The sequence below is a fragment of the Prionailurus bengalensis genome, chromosome D3 (genome assembly GCF_016509475.1).
Source record: "Prionailurus bengalensis isolate Pbe53 chromosome D3, Fcat_Pben_1.1_paternal_pri, whole genome shotgun sequence".
In the NCBI taxonomy this organism is placed as follows: Eukaryota; Metazoa; Chordata; class Mammalia; order Carnivora; family Felidae; genus Prionailurus; species Prionailurus bengalensis.
The window spans coordinates 92,161,762-92,176,207 of record NC_057356.1 but is presented as its reverse complement, the minus strand read 5'-3'; positions in this window follow the sequence as shown (position 1 = coordinate 92,176,207).

Genomic DNA, 14,446 nt, shown 5'->3' with positions numbered 1-14,446 from the left:
GCTCCTCGCTGATCCCATCAGGCCCCTCCAGGCTTCCTTTGGCAGAAATGTGCCCGATGTAATAAAAACGAGAAAATAGGGGCGCCTGGGTGGCTCAGTCGGTTGAGCATCTGACTTCTGCTCAGGTCATGATCTCATGATCTGTGAGTTCAAGCCCCGAGTCGGGCTCTGTGCTGTCGGTTCGGGGTCTGGAGCCTGCTTCGGATTCTGTCTCCCCCATTCTCTCTCTCTGCCCCTCCCCTGCTCATGCTCTGTCTCTCTATCAAAAAATGAATAAACGTTAAAAAAAAAAAAAGAGAGAGAGAGAGAAAATAAACCCAAACTGCACCTTTAACAAAACTGGAGATACCTGTTCCTGCAAATCACCCAACGTGAAGAAGACGGAAGGTGGGGGACAAACCAGAAGACACGGGCACAGCCAGACTGTCAGAGAGTCCGCAGGCAGCGAGAAAGGCCTGGTGTTTGCGGGGGGATTGGTCCCTGGCGGGACACTGGTCCCCCCAACTCCCAGGACACTCACTGGCCCTCCCCTTCTCACTTCCCAGAGGCAGGAAACAGGTCCCAGGAGAGGCAAACAGGGAAGAAACGCAGTCTGCTGCCGAGTAACATGCAGTAGGTGTGCGTTACAGGCCTCTGTGCACCTTGTTTGGCGGCTTAGGAAACACCCAGTTGGGCAGAGATGGTGAGTATGTTTTTCTCTTCAGGCAGCCAGGAAGATCACTTAGACCGGTGGTTTTCCCGGGGGGTGGGTCTGTCCTCCCAGAGGACGGCTGTTGTCGGGCGGGGGTGGGGGCAGGGGGTAGGAGGGTAACCACCCTTCAGTGCACAGACAGCCCCCTGCCCAACAAGAATTCTCCAGCCCCAAACATCCAAAACAAAATGCCGTGGTTGAGACGCTCTGCTTTTCGCCCATAAACTTTCTAGCCGATTCCTTGCGACACGGGCTACAAAGCAAGAAATAGAAAAGGGGCAAAAGGGAGAAAGAAGCAGGGCTACCCTGTTCCCATGGACACTGCGTATTTTTGTCTGCTTCTGAGTCATAGTAAAGGCAAAGGCTAAAACGGCATGACTAATTCACCGTGAACTCCTGGCTTTTACGCATGAGTAATATCCAAACCCCAAACAGCATAATAAGCTGAGCACATGGCTTTCTGCACCAGCACAGACTTAGAGCTTAAAAATATCCAATCTGGTAGAACACGCAGGGAGAGAGAGAGAGAGAGAGAGAGGGTGGCGAAGCTGTGCTATTGAAATGTGCGCGTAACCGCGGCCGCCTCAGCCGCCCCATCACCAGTCCCACCCCCCGCGGGAGCCCAGTCACACCAGCCCTGCACCTCGTCCGTGGGCAGCAGCAGACGCTCTCGAGTCCCGGGCTCCCAGAACCACCAGCGGTCAGATGACAAAACCAGGAGGCAGCCAAAAAGACACCGAGGAACCTTCAGCACATGTGACTGAGTGAAAGAGGCCGGTCTCAAAAGGCCGTGTGCCGTGGGTTCCGACTACATGACATCTGGGGAGAACCGTGGCGACAATGGAAAGATCGGTGGGTGTCAGGGGGTGGGTTAGGGGGAGGGGTAACTACGCAGAGCACAGAGGAATTCAGGGCGATTGTCACGATGCCATGACCGTGGATGCACCTCGTTAGACATTCGTCCAAACCCACGGAACGCAGGTCGCCCAGAGCGGCCCTCGTGTAAGCCGTGGACACGGGGTGATGGTGATAGAGGAAGGGGGGTTTGGGGGCCCCCGGGGGTGCTGATTACGGGGGAGGCTGTGCATGTTGGGGGGCAGAGGGTAAATGGAAAGCCTCTGCACCTTCCCCTCAATTGTGTTGTGAACGTAAAACTGCTCTAAAAAGTTGTTTTAATTAAAAAAAAAAAGTTTGTTAAAATAGACTCAGAGCATCCTCCTGACAAAGGTGCATTTTCCAGGCAGAGAGACCTTACCAGAGCCTCCTGCCTCCGGGGGAAGGACACCCCAGCCCCTCCTAAAGGGGCGGGGGCACCGAGCGCCACTGATGACGGTCACAGCCCAGGACACAGGCCCAATACACACCACAGACCACCCCCGCCCTCCCCACCTCCACGGCAGCAACGCCCCAACGTGGGACCAGTGAGTTCTGGCTGCAGGGCCACCTGGAGGTCTCCCTGCATGAGGAGGGCTTGGGGAGGCCGAGAGTCAGAGAGCAGAGGAAACCAGGGTCCGACGCGGCTGACGGCTCTGCACTGACGGCCACAGCAGACGTGAGAGCAGAGGAGCTGAAGACCTCGCCCCATAGGCCTATTTACTCCATCCCCACGGCCAGTACATCACGTCCAGCTCTGGACAAAAAACTACGAGGCACTAAAAGGAAGGAGCATAATCTGAAGAGACGATCCTCAGGGCCAGACTCAAATCCAGCAGAGACGTGGGGATTTTCAGACGGGAACTGTAAAACATCTACAATTAATATGTTGGGTTTTTGTTTTTTTTAATTCTTTCTAATGTGTGTGTATTTTTTAGAGAGAGAGAGTGCGAGCGGGGGAGGGACAGAGAGAGAGGGAGACACAGAATCCAAAGCAGGCTCCAGGCTCCGAGCTGTCAGCCCAGGGCCCGACATGGGGCTCGAACTCAGAGACCACAAGAGCCGAAGTCGGAGGCTTAACCGACTCGGCCACCCGGGGGCCCCACTATGATTACTATGTTAAGAGCTCTAAAGGAGAAAGTAGGCAACAAACAAGAACATGTGGGTTATGTAAACAGAGAAATCGAAATTCTACGAAAGAATCAAGACGGAGCAATGGACGTCATGAACGTCTTCCACGGGTTCACCCGGAGGCCAGACACAGCCAAGAAAAAACGCAGTGAGCTTCAGAATTGGTCGATAGAAAGGCAAAGAGGAAAAAGGAGTAAAAACGAACTTTTTCTTTAACACAGCGTAACAGCCATGCACTGGAGGATGATTTTAAAAGGTGTAGCGTGCATGTAATTAGAAACCAGAAAGGAAGAAAGGACCGCGCAGAAGAAATGTTTGAAGTTTCCTAAGATAGACTTGCCTCAGTAGGGACGTTGTGAGTGTGATGAAGGGCGTATTTTAAGCTCTGTTAATATTAATTTCTAGAAAGGTCCGGGGGTGCTGCGGCTGGCTTGTACAGCCCACGAGCTGCAGTTGTCCCAACTGTTTACCGACTCCATGTTCACAGGCTTCCCAAAGTCAATGACAGACACCAAACTGCAGATCCAGAAGCACAGAGATACCCCGGAAGACAAACGCCAAAACAGAAAAATAAAACCCCGACACTTGGGCATACCACATTCAAATGAGAAGACCTTGAAAAATGCCAGAGGGAAAAAATGCTGTGCCTGTAGACGGACAGGGACGATCTCGGCAGATTCCCGCCAGAAACCATGCGGGCGGAGGAGAGCGGAGCGAAATACCGAGAGTGTTGGAAGGAAACACCTACTAACCTGGAATTCTCCATCCAGAAAAGTTACCCTTCGACGATGAAGGAGAAATAAAGGCTTTCTCAGACACACAGGAACCGAGGGAATTCATTTCCAGCAGAACTTCTTTGCACGGAGGGAAAATGACAGAGGTCAGAAAATATGTTTAAAAAAGCAGAGCATCAGAGAAAACATAGATAAAGATAAAATTGCGTATCTTTCTTATTCTTAGTTAATTTAGAAGAAAAAAATGATACAAGACGGGCCAAATTAGCCCAAATATTCAGCAGAAAGTGATTATTTCCAGAGTTTTTTTTTTTCCCCCTCAAACTTAATTGCGGACCAACCGCCGATCATTATGAGGACTTTCGAGTGATGTCAGTGAAAGACACTGACAGCTGCAAATTCACGTCCCCTAAGCAGTAAATTTACAAGAATTAGTAACATTAAGAGGCAAACACTGAGAAATCCTCCCTTCCAGACTTAGTTGAGATGAAGCGCTGGCCGTGTACGCTTCCCCTGAGGAGGGTGAGGCGTTCTGGATGCCAGGTGTCGGGGGCCGCTGCACAGGACGGACCGCGGAACGTGGCAGAATCACAGTGTTAGATCCGCGGGCATCTAACTGAGCACCCGGATGGACGTCCTCCTCTCTCAGATGAGGAAACTGAGTCCCGGAGAAGCCTTCTCATTTGCCCACGATCAGGAAAATTCTGCCGGGTGCTGAAGCGTAGAGAAAAGAGGTCACTACCTGCAAACAGCCTGTTGATACACTTGTTACAGCAAATGCTCACTGAACATGATTATCTTGTAAAGTCTATGCATTTAGAAAAGGGTTTAATGCCATAGATTACCGTAAGAAATATCTTTAACGGGAGTCGTCATAGGCATAGAATAACGTATGCCCATACACACGTACGCATATAATACATATGTGTGGTTGTATACACGCCTGTGTATACACACACACACACACATATACACATACATATATATGTATATGTATGTATTTACCCGGGCTCCCCTTCAAAGGATTTATACGTGAGTCAAAAGTCAAATAACATATAGCAACTTTGAAGATACGTATGGGAGCACCTGCAGAAACTCAAAAACAACGGGAAGGAGGTGAACACCAAGCCTAACCATCTCCCCCACCCTCCAGCTCACACAACAGCCAGCCTCCTCTGTGCCCTCTCGGGGCTGACTACGCCCTCCACTGTGCTGTGATAAGGACACCAGGTGACCCCGCTGCAGCCGACGCCTGGGCCAGAACACAACGATGACCAGGAACGATGATGCAGGAACGACGACCGTTCTGCATCACACGAACGGTCGAGGGATCCAGGCAGACTGACCCCAGAAGAAAGCTGCTGAGGGTATGGGGGTTCTTGGCAAACGCGCATGTTTGCGATGGAAATGAGCCAAGACAAGATGGAGAAAGGGGAAGGAACGTCTGAAATTCATTTCAGTTGACCTCATGAATTTTCACGTGGTCTTGATCGAGACAATGGAACATTTTCTCATCAAAAGGCCCAGAGCACTGGATTTTCATATTGAGCGTGAAATGACACAATGAGAGACGAGAAACTTATTAGAGGCTTTTTTAGAATAACAATAATTATCACTGCTACTTCATTATACATAGCGTTGTTATTTTATTTCCATCATTATTATTTTCCGGAACTTTCTGTTTCGGGTTACCCTGATGGTCTTCAAGTTCTCATTTAGCCGGATGATTGTTTTGTGATTAATGAGGCTTGATCATGGCTGCCTAATGGTTTTCTTATAGATTCCTCAAATTCACCTGAGAATAACTCAGCCCCACGTGAGACACCACAGTGTATTAGGATGTATAGATTTATGTGTTACAGGTACCTGAAAAAAAACCTGCAATGGCCAATTTGGGATGGAATGAGGTGAAAGAAGAACCAGCTTGGTGTATACTCTATTCTCCAGGAGTCTGAAGTCCGTCCCCATGAGAAGAAGGCCATGGTGGATGATGCCAAGCAGCTTGGCATGTAAGACATTTTTGTAGTCTTTTTAACAGTGCGGTGGGTTCCGTGCTGCTAGAGATGATCGGTGACTAGTCCATGCCTTCGAGGTAACGATTCCCAGATGAGCCCTCTGCACCTGCACAGGATAAATGATGGACTTTTTTTTTTAATGTTTATTTATTTTTGAATGACAGAGAGAGACAGAGCATGAGTAGGGGCGGGGCAGAGAGAGAGGGAGACACAGAATCCAAAGCAAGCTTCAGGCTCCGAGCTGTCAGGACAGAGCCCCACGCGGGTCTCGAACTCACGAGCTGTGAGATCATGACCTGAGCCGACGTCGGACGCTTAACCGACTGAGAGCCACCCAGGTGCCCCTAAATGATGGACTTTTTTATGCATGCACATGGTTATTGTTCACTGGTTACAAGTGTAATTTTGGATGGCTAACTCATATGAAGACTTGAATTCCTCTCCCATTTGTCTACTGGCTGCCTTTAGCCACGCTAACTATGATAGGTCAACTAGAAGCCTGTATAGTTCATGGGACAAGTCAAGAGATCACAACATTCTGCCACGGCACTCCATCATAATTTGGTATCTGTAGCGAGAGACATTTCAGAGCATTAGGACTCTCGTTTTCATGCTGGTGGACAAACAGACATGAACAATGTCCTAGAGATTCTAACTGTACTCACAACATCACCGCTAAGTATAGTAGATTTTTGATAGGAAAACGTTCCCTTTAACAGGAGTCTACGTGGCGTCGAGTTACGACCATGGGAGTAGCCGAAGAATATCTAGATTCCTGGGAACTGGGAAGAGATTGCTGTTTGTACACATCTTGTTCTGTAGATGACATTGTCCCTGTAATTGACGCCCGAGTGTCATCTGGCATTTTATGATGTGCAGACCTAGTTTGGTATCTGTCCCATCCTAGTATCTCTAAACAGAGCTAAGAGTCAGGAATTTCTCAACATTGCCATCTGCGAAGCATCTCCCACTTAGTACATTTAGCTCCAAATAGACAATGAAGTACCTTGACAACTGTTGCCTTTTGTGCAAGTGATTAACAATGGGCAATCACTAGACTCATAACTAGACCCTTTTAAGTGTTTCGTTTGGACTTCCAGTCTCATTATCTTAGGCTGGGATGATTCGAATATCTCTAGGACCCTCATGAGCCAGATTTCACCGTGGCCAAGCCACCAACATCCCTGGTCTCGTTTATTGTAATAACGTTCTAGCTGGTCCACCGGCTTCCACCCTTAGCTCCCTGCAGACGACTCAGGAGTGTTTTATAAATTCTGAGTTTCGTTTATCAGAGCCCTCCTCTGTGGTGTCTAGCCAATCCAGGAACTGAGAGCAGACACTGGTAATGACCACGGCTGAGGTCTGCTAGTGAAGGAGAAGCTGAGAGCCTGGTCAGAGGCTTCAAGCTTGTTTCTTTCCAGCGCCCTCGCTTTCAAGCTGAAACAAAGATTTTTTTTTTAACCACACGCGAAGAACACTGTCATTAAAATAAATAGACTAATGCATGATAGGCTGCATACGTTTACTATAATGAATTCCCCTTGCCGATCCCTACTAGAAATGCAACCAGCAGAGACGTTAAGCGGACTAAAGTATGTTAGCAATCGGGAGCATGATCACTTAGCTGTGGAACTTGTGCGAAGTGCCCACGGCCCAAGCAGTTGTTAGGGCTTCAGAGAAATCAGCCATCACAAGAAGAGATGATTGAGAGAAGCCCACATGGCCGCCCGGAGACAATGGTCTATTGAAAGGCAGCTTAAATGGAAGATGATCAGATGATTACATCTGAAATCCTCACAAGGGCTTCTTCAAAGGGGGCTTGAGGCTGGCATCCTCACACTTCGTAGCTGGAGCGCTGCCCCGAAAGCCCGCATCCCCGGATTCCGATTATGAAGACATACGAACCGGGAAGAGAATCAGAAGTGTGCTATTTCAATTAGACGACACACACGTCCAGAAATACATGCGATATCTCTTTCCCTCACCCCTGCGTCCGTCAGCAAGTCCTGTGGGTTCCCCAACACATCAAGCATCACTGCAGAACCCAGCATGTGAGTAAGTGGCCTTAAAGGCCGGGGGAAGATATAATCAGGGGAAGATATAACCAGGGGAAGATACAAAAGTTCGAAAGCGAGGAGGAAGTCCTGGTAGCAAGGACTGTGGGTGTTCACGCCCGGCCGATGGTGTGGCGTGCCCGGTCCCGCCTCCAAACACCAGCCGCAGATGCCAGGCCAGCTGGACAAGAGCCGTGGCAGCGGGTCAGGGCGCTGACCGCTGACCGAAGACCCAGGCCCCGTCCTCGGGGGCTCCCGCTCCGCAGGTCTGGAGGTGGCCACCGTCTGGATTTGTTTTGTGCATATTCCTTTGTGACTGAGCGATGTCGCAGAAGGAGCCTTGGGCCTCGAATCGGGGGACGTGGGTTCGGGTGCAGACGGCGACCACTCAGGTAAACTTGAGCAAAATATTTCACTCTTCGAGCCTCAGTTTCTCCATTTAGATAAACACACTTTATGTACCTGTCTAATTTACAGGGGACGCCCTTACTGTTATCAGCGACCATATAGTATTAATCACTACTTACTTCCATTATCGGTATTAGCTTTATTTAACAGGTGATATTTACTGAGAACTTGCCACGTGCATTAGCTCATTAAGTTCCCCCTGGAACACTATGAACCAAATATGAGCATGTCCAACTTATGGGTCGAAAGAGAGTAAGTGACCCAGTTTTGAGACTATTACGTTGAAATTCCACTACCTGCCTGTGTTGACTCTAACGGTAAAGGCGGGCCTGACTTGCTAAGATCTTCCCCTCCAACTCTCTGCCTGCCTTGTGCTGGTTGAACGTGCGACACACGACCCTCTCCTCAATTTAGAACCAGTCTCCCTCCAGCAACACCTAGTCCTGGTGTGAAGATGCTGGTGCCTCAGGAGCGACGGCTCTCCTTTTCCATCCCAAGGACCCCTGAGCCGAATCGCCATGGCAGCCACACCTCGCCCGCTTGGGGGATCCTGACGCGAGACATCCGACCTTAATTCCACAGACGGCAGTTTCAACCCCGCAGCTTCCGAGCTTGGCGCTTGGCGAAGCAACAAATCGGTTTTATTTATAGACCAGCCACCAGTCACTCACCAGGACGAGGCCACCTCGTTGTCGATCTAGAAAACCCTTTTTGCAGAGCCACCAGACCCAGAGCAGGGCTCCGGGGGCAGCTTCACCACCAAGGGACATTGCCCGACAGCTGGAGACGTTTGTGGTTGTCCCCAATGTGCGTGTGTTCTGACATCTCGTGGGTGGAGGCCAGGGGCACTGCTAAACATCCTGCGATCTCCAGGACGCCCTGCAACAGAGAATAATGGGTCCCGAATGTGACGAGAGCCCAGGGTGAGATGCCCTGTGTCAGGACCGCCCTGCACGCGCCCACCCTGCAGCCGTCCCCCGGCAATGGGACAGGCGCCACAAGTGTCCATTCACCGGGTTCCAGCGGGTGTCTCTGGGGCATGCATTTTGCCTTTCTGGAACCCTACGTAGTTGCTAACTCACAACTACGCAGCATATGGTGCATCGCCCCGTCCAGAATAGGCGCTGGTAAACATGAGGTGTTTGAATAAATACTGTTACGTTACGTGACCTCTGATGCCATTGATGTTATGAAGACATTGATCCAGTGACAAGCTAACATGTCCGCTGCAGGGCTAACTCAGGAGTAGGACGAGAAGAAAAATGTCAGTATTCCCATTCCAAAGACAGGAGTTCAAACCTCTATGTAAGGCATCTTTTTTTGTTGTTATTTATTTACTTTGAGAGAAAATGAGTGTAAGCAGGGGAAGAGCAGAGAGGAGAGAGAGAATCCCAAACAGGCTCCGTGCTGTCTGCACAGAGCCCAATGTGGGGCTCGAACTCACCAACCGTGAGATCATGACCTGAGCCGAGACCAAGAGTCAGATGCTTAAGTGACCGAGCCCCCCAGGCGCCCCGTGGCATCTTTTTTTTTTAATATGAAAATCACCTAAACGATTACCATTAAAATGACAAAAATGAATCTTAGGAAAGGGAGACGGTTAACTTTGCCGAGAATTTCACCAGCCAAGTGCAAAGAGACCCTCAGCATTGCTTCTGTGGAGAGTGAGGGCGCTGGCCTTCCCTCCTGCCTCCCCGTGTCCTGCGGGGCTGCGGTGGCTGTCCTGCTGTGGCTCCACGCGGTACCCACACTGAGGGTCTGCACACTTCAGAGGACAGGACGACGACACGATACCCGAGTCAAGGGGTGAGGTGAGTGCGCGGTGAGGCAGGTGAGGGCTGCAGAGGCACAGAGAAGCGGGAGGTACCCCTTGACAGAGGGGGACCCCTCCCCACGAGACCCTGACTCCTTGCAGTGTGAGGTCAATGCCCAGAACAATGACCGTCAGCTCGGGCATCCCCGGGGATGGCCAGCGCCCCCCTCCTGCCTCCTGACTTCCCACCGCCCACCTTCCCAAGGACGAGAAGCCAACATGACGGTCACCAGCCTCTGCTGGGGCCGGTACACCTGCCACCTGCTCTGGGGCGGGATAACAATGCAGCCCCGGGGCCCCGGTCACTTGCCGTGGGAACGTGGGCCAGAGGCTGAACCTGTGGAGCCTCAGTTTCCCCTCCTGCAAGGTGGGGATCAGATGCTCTGCAGGACATTCCCACAATACGCGACACGGCAGGTGTGAGATGTGCGGTGCGCGCTCAAAAACGGTGGCCGTTTCTCCTCTCCGCGGCTGTCCCCATGACAAGAAAACTAGAGTTTCAGCAGGAGCAGGCCCAGAGCTCGGCCACCTACTGGCCACGTAACCTCGGGCCCCAAGCCCCGGGCGTCCTGTCCGTCCCCAGACGCAAACCATCCTGCCTTCCCATCAGCAGAATGATGTGAGGCATGTGCACAGCGCCTGGTGCGTAATAAAGGACTCGAGGACGAGGGTTTCTAGTGTCTTATGGACAGGACGGGTCTACTGACGTTGTCCAAATGCACGCATCCAATCAGCACTCACTCGTCATCTCGAGGCAGTGAGAACACCGTGGAGAGACAGAGTACATAAATGCAGCAGGCTCAACCCTTAAGGGGACACGTCGACGGGCATTTAAAACCTGGAACGCGGATATCAGATTCTGGAACCACTGCTGACTGGGACTGCGGCCTTGGCAAAGTCTCTGACCTCGTTTTTCTCATCTGGAAAGCCCCCTCTTGAAAATGAAATGAAACCACACTTGTAAATCACCAGGCACATTGCCCGGTACCCCGTGAGCATCCTATAAATAGCCGCCACGGCATTCCCACGGGTATTCCTATCACTACAATGATTGTTATCATCGAGGAAGTAAGTTGCTGCACTCGCTCGGACCCTTGCAGACGTAAACCAGGAAGATGGATTTCGTAGTGGATTCAGCCACAGAGGAAAGTTCTGGCTTCACACGACCCGCAAGCCTGCGGCAGGGTCGACTCAGCACAGCTGAACCCCGGCAATAAAACGATCTCCCGGGATCTCACCCTCGTTCTATTTATTGCCTGTGTCTCTTAGTCTCTGCTTGAAACAATTCTCTTATGGGAAGATATCCTTCATGTTAAAAGGAAACTGGTATCTAGGAAACTCAGAATTTTATCCTCCAAGTTACCATGACATACACACACACACACACACACACACACACACACTCTAGGAAGGCGTCTCCTTCTCCCACATGGAAGGGCCACTGCCAGGCCTGGGCTGGGCAATCCCTGGGGTCCGGGAAAGCATAATCCAATCGGGCAGGTCTGTGTCACTGGCCCCAGGGCCTCCTGGGGACAGAAGACCACCATTGGCATCACCTTGAGAGTCACTGGGCTAAGGGGGACAATGGCTCCCCAGAGGCAAGGGATTGGAACAGTTGGAAAAGGAGCCCATGTTAGCGAAGGACACAAATAAACATAGAAAAGGTACATTATGTGGGGAGGTAACAAGGGCCCAAAGCAGCGAGTAGCAGAGACCCTGAGAACCTCCTGGGAGACACGATGAAAAGCCACCCACTTACCCCTCTCCAGGGCGTGTGCCCACAACATTCAGCTCAAGCGTGAGCGTGACCAGAGTTCTGGTCGCTGCCAATCTTATCCCCAAGGATATTACAAAGCTCTAAAATCGAACACTGGACAGCCATCCTCCGCAGACACTTTATAAATAAAGTCCATCGAACTCTTACTATTCGAGTTAAAGTAGTTTTCTACTTCTTCATTTGAAAGTATTGTAGTAAATACTAAGCGCGTCTGTGAATTGGCTGTACTCCCACTTGGGTAAGTTGATCTGATTCTGCAATTAAAATACACATCCCACACTTTAACTTTTTTATCACCCCCGGGCCGGTGAGACAGGCAGGGAATAGACAGTCCCTGTCTCCCAACCCCTTTTCCCAGCACGGACGATAAGGCTTTGCGGATAAATATGCAACTTACCACGCCAACTCTCCGCAAAAGCACAGAAGTCCGCAAAGGCTTACTGACCGCAATAAAATGTCGCATCCTACTTAGCGCGTGATGCTAGCGGTTGAGAATTTTACACTTTGGGGTGGAAGAGGGTCTTATTTTAAGAATAATTCCACTTAAACAGGATCCTGGACGTGGAGGCTCATTCTGACGATAAAGGTCTCGCGACAAAGGTCCAAGTCCCCTCCGTTTCCGGCTGCCAGGACCCGTCGGTGCTGGGCTGTCTCCATCCCTGGATCCGGGGGGGCCTCGAACTCAGCGCGTCTGAACACCCATCAGCTCAAGGGCACAGGGGAGGGGCTGCCTTTCTTCCTCATCCCCGGGGGAGCGGTAGACCCCCACCACCCTGCCTCCCCAGGCGGAGCTCTGGCAGGCCCGAGCTGCCGAAGGACGCCCAGCACCCACTCCGGCTGCCCGTGGTAAACTCCACCCCCCAACCCCGCCACCCTTTTAGCTGGAAACCTCGCGCTTTCCACTTGGATGGCAGCATTTAATGTCTACTCTTGGGTCTGGTCTCCCGGGTCTCAATCCCGTGAGCAAGAGGGCCTTAGCGTTGTTCCCCTCCCATTGACGTAACCTCAGACAGGCTCGTCCTGAGGCTGGGCCCCGACCTCCCTTCGCTTAGAGCATTGACTTCAGAACATGTGCCATTGCACATTCTTTCTCTACCCTTTTGAGGTGTAAATCTTTGTGAAAGCCTCTTCCAGTTGTACGAGCCAAGAAATGTCTTTCTCGAGGACTCAGGGCCAGCCCTTTGGAACATCACCCCGGGGGCACCTGGGTGGCTCGGTCAGTTAAGTGTCCGACTTGGTTTCGTCTCATGTCATGATCTCACAGTTTGTGAGTTCAAGCCCCACGTTGGGGTCTGTGCTAATGGCGTGGAGCCTGCTTGAGGTTCTCTCTCTTTCTCTCTCTCTGCCCCTCCCCAGCTCCTGCTGTCTCCTCTGTCTCTCTCAAGAAATAAACTTAAAAAAAAGAAATGTTACCCTCAAGGAATGTAGCCCGCCCACCACACCCCCACCTCTGCAGAGCCCCTAAATTCCATGGGCGCCTTGCTTCAAGTTGGAAAAACTGCGTCCTCTAACAAAGAAACAAGGAGGTTTACAAGGTGAGGCCAGCTGGTGAATGCAGGTGGCTTATGTGGCATGCGTGTCCCTCCCACCCGTGGTCTCGTGGCACGGAGCTCAGTCTGCCTGCCTCCTCTGTAGCAATGGCTTGGAATAAAATCTCCCTTGCCCGCTCCACCCTGTCCAGTACAATTGCTGCTTTGACACCTGGGGACCTTCAGACACGGGGGCGCCCGGCACACCTTGAAACCGTCCGGTGGGCCTGCCCGAGCTTGGGGCTCCCCATTATCGCAACAGACCAGGGTGGTCGAGAAGCACGCCCTCATCTCGGTGCTCCCCACCGCATCCTCGCTGGCCTGTCTGTGCACACCCACGTAAGCAAGGTGGGCTGCGGGTGAGGGGCCCGCCCGAGATGTTTCTCAGGGGAGGAGGGCTGGGCATTTTCTCGGGAACCGTGACATGTGCCTTCTGGTGGCAGGGTCCGCCCGTCCTGCTTAGGTTCTGGATACAAGCTAGGCTTGCAGTCCTCTAACATACTGTTGAAACAGTACTGACAAGTCGGGCAGTGCTGACAGCCTGTCCTCTGGGGGCCTTGAACCTCTCCCACTGCTCCGCTTCCCTTGCCTCTCTCTGGTCCTCTCGGGTGCCCTTCATGAGCGCCTTGGGACCGAGACTCCATGTGCCCCTGACAGACCGACTGCTGGACAGACGTGCTCCGTGAGCCACGGGCCACACAAGCCTTCCTCCAAAACAGGGCATTGGATCCCCACGTGGATTATCGCTGTCAGCCAGGACACGGGAACTGCCCTGTTGCACGTGTGGTGGCATTTGAACGAAGGCTGTCTGTGAGGCCCGTGCACCCCACCGACCAGCTGGGCCTCTGGAGAGTGCGTCATCTGATGGGCTGGGTGAGGGCCCTCGGTGTCCCTCCCCCAGAGAACGTTTGTTTGCATAAAAGCCAACTCCGTGCGCGTGTTTGACCAGAGACGCCAGGCTCTCTGGGCACAAGTGGCCCGTGGGGCACAGACAGAACAAAGAGGCTTTTCCACAAGGGCTCATGAGCCCATCCGGTGTCAGGGCTGGGGTCCCTCCCTGAGCAGGAAAGTCCCTCTGAAGGGACTTTCATCTTTGGGGATTCTTGGCATTCATTTTCTGGCACTGGCTTAAAAATCTGCAGGGGCACATTACCGAGTTTCTTTGTGCCTTGACTGCCCCCCACATGCCGGAGCTTTGGTCCCCATGGCCGGGAGCCGGGAGTCACCCTAAATAGGACTCACCCCAACGCTCACCCCTGTCTCCACAGTCACTCACCCACTGACCTTCATTTTCTGTCCAGGATTCGGTAATCGTTCCCCGATTCGCTTTTGTACCACATCCCCCTGCAATCCACACTTAACCATGTTCCCTTTTCTTAAACCCAGATCCACTTGGGTTGCTTCCCTGGTTCTGTCACCAC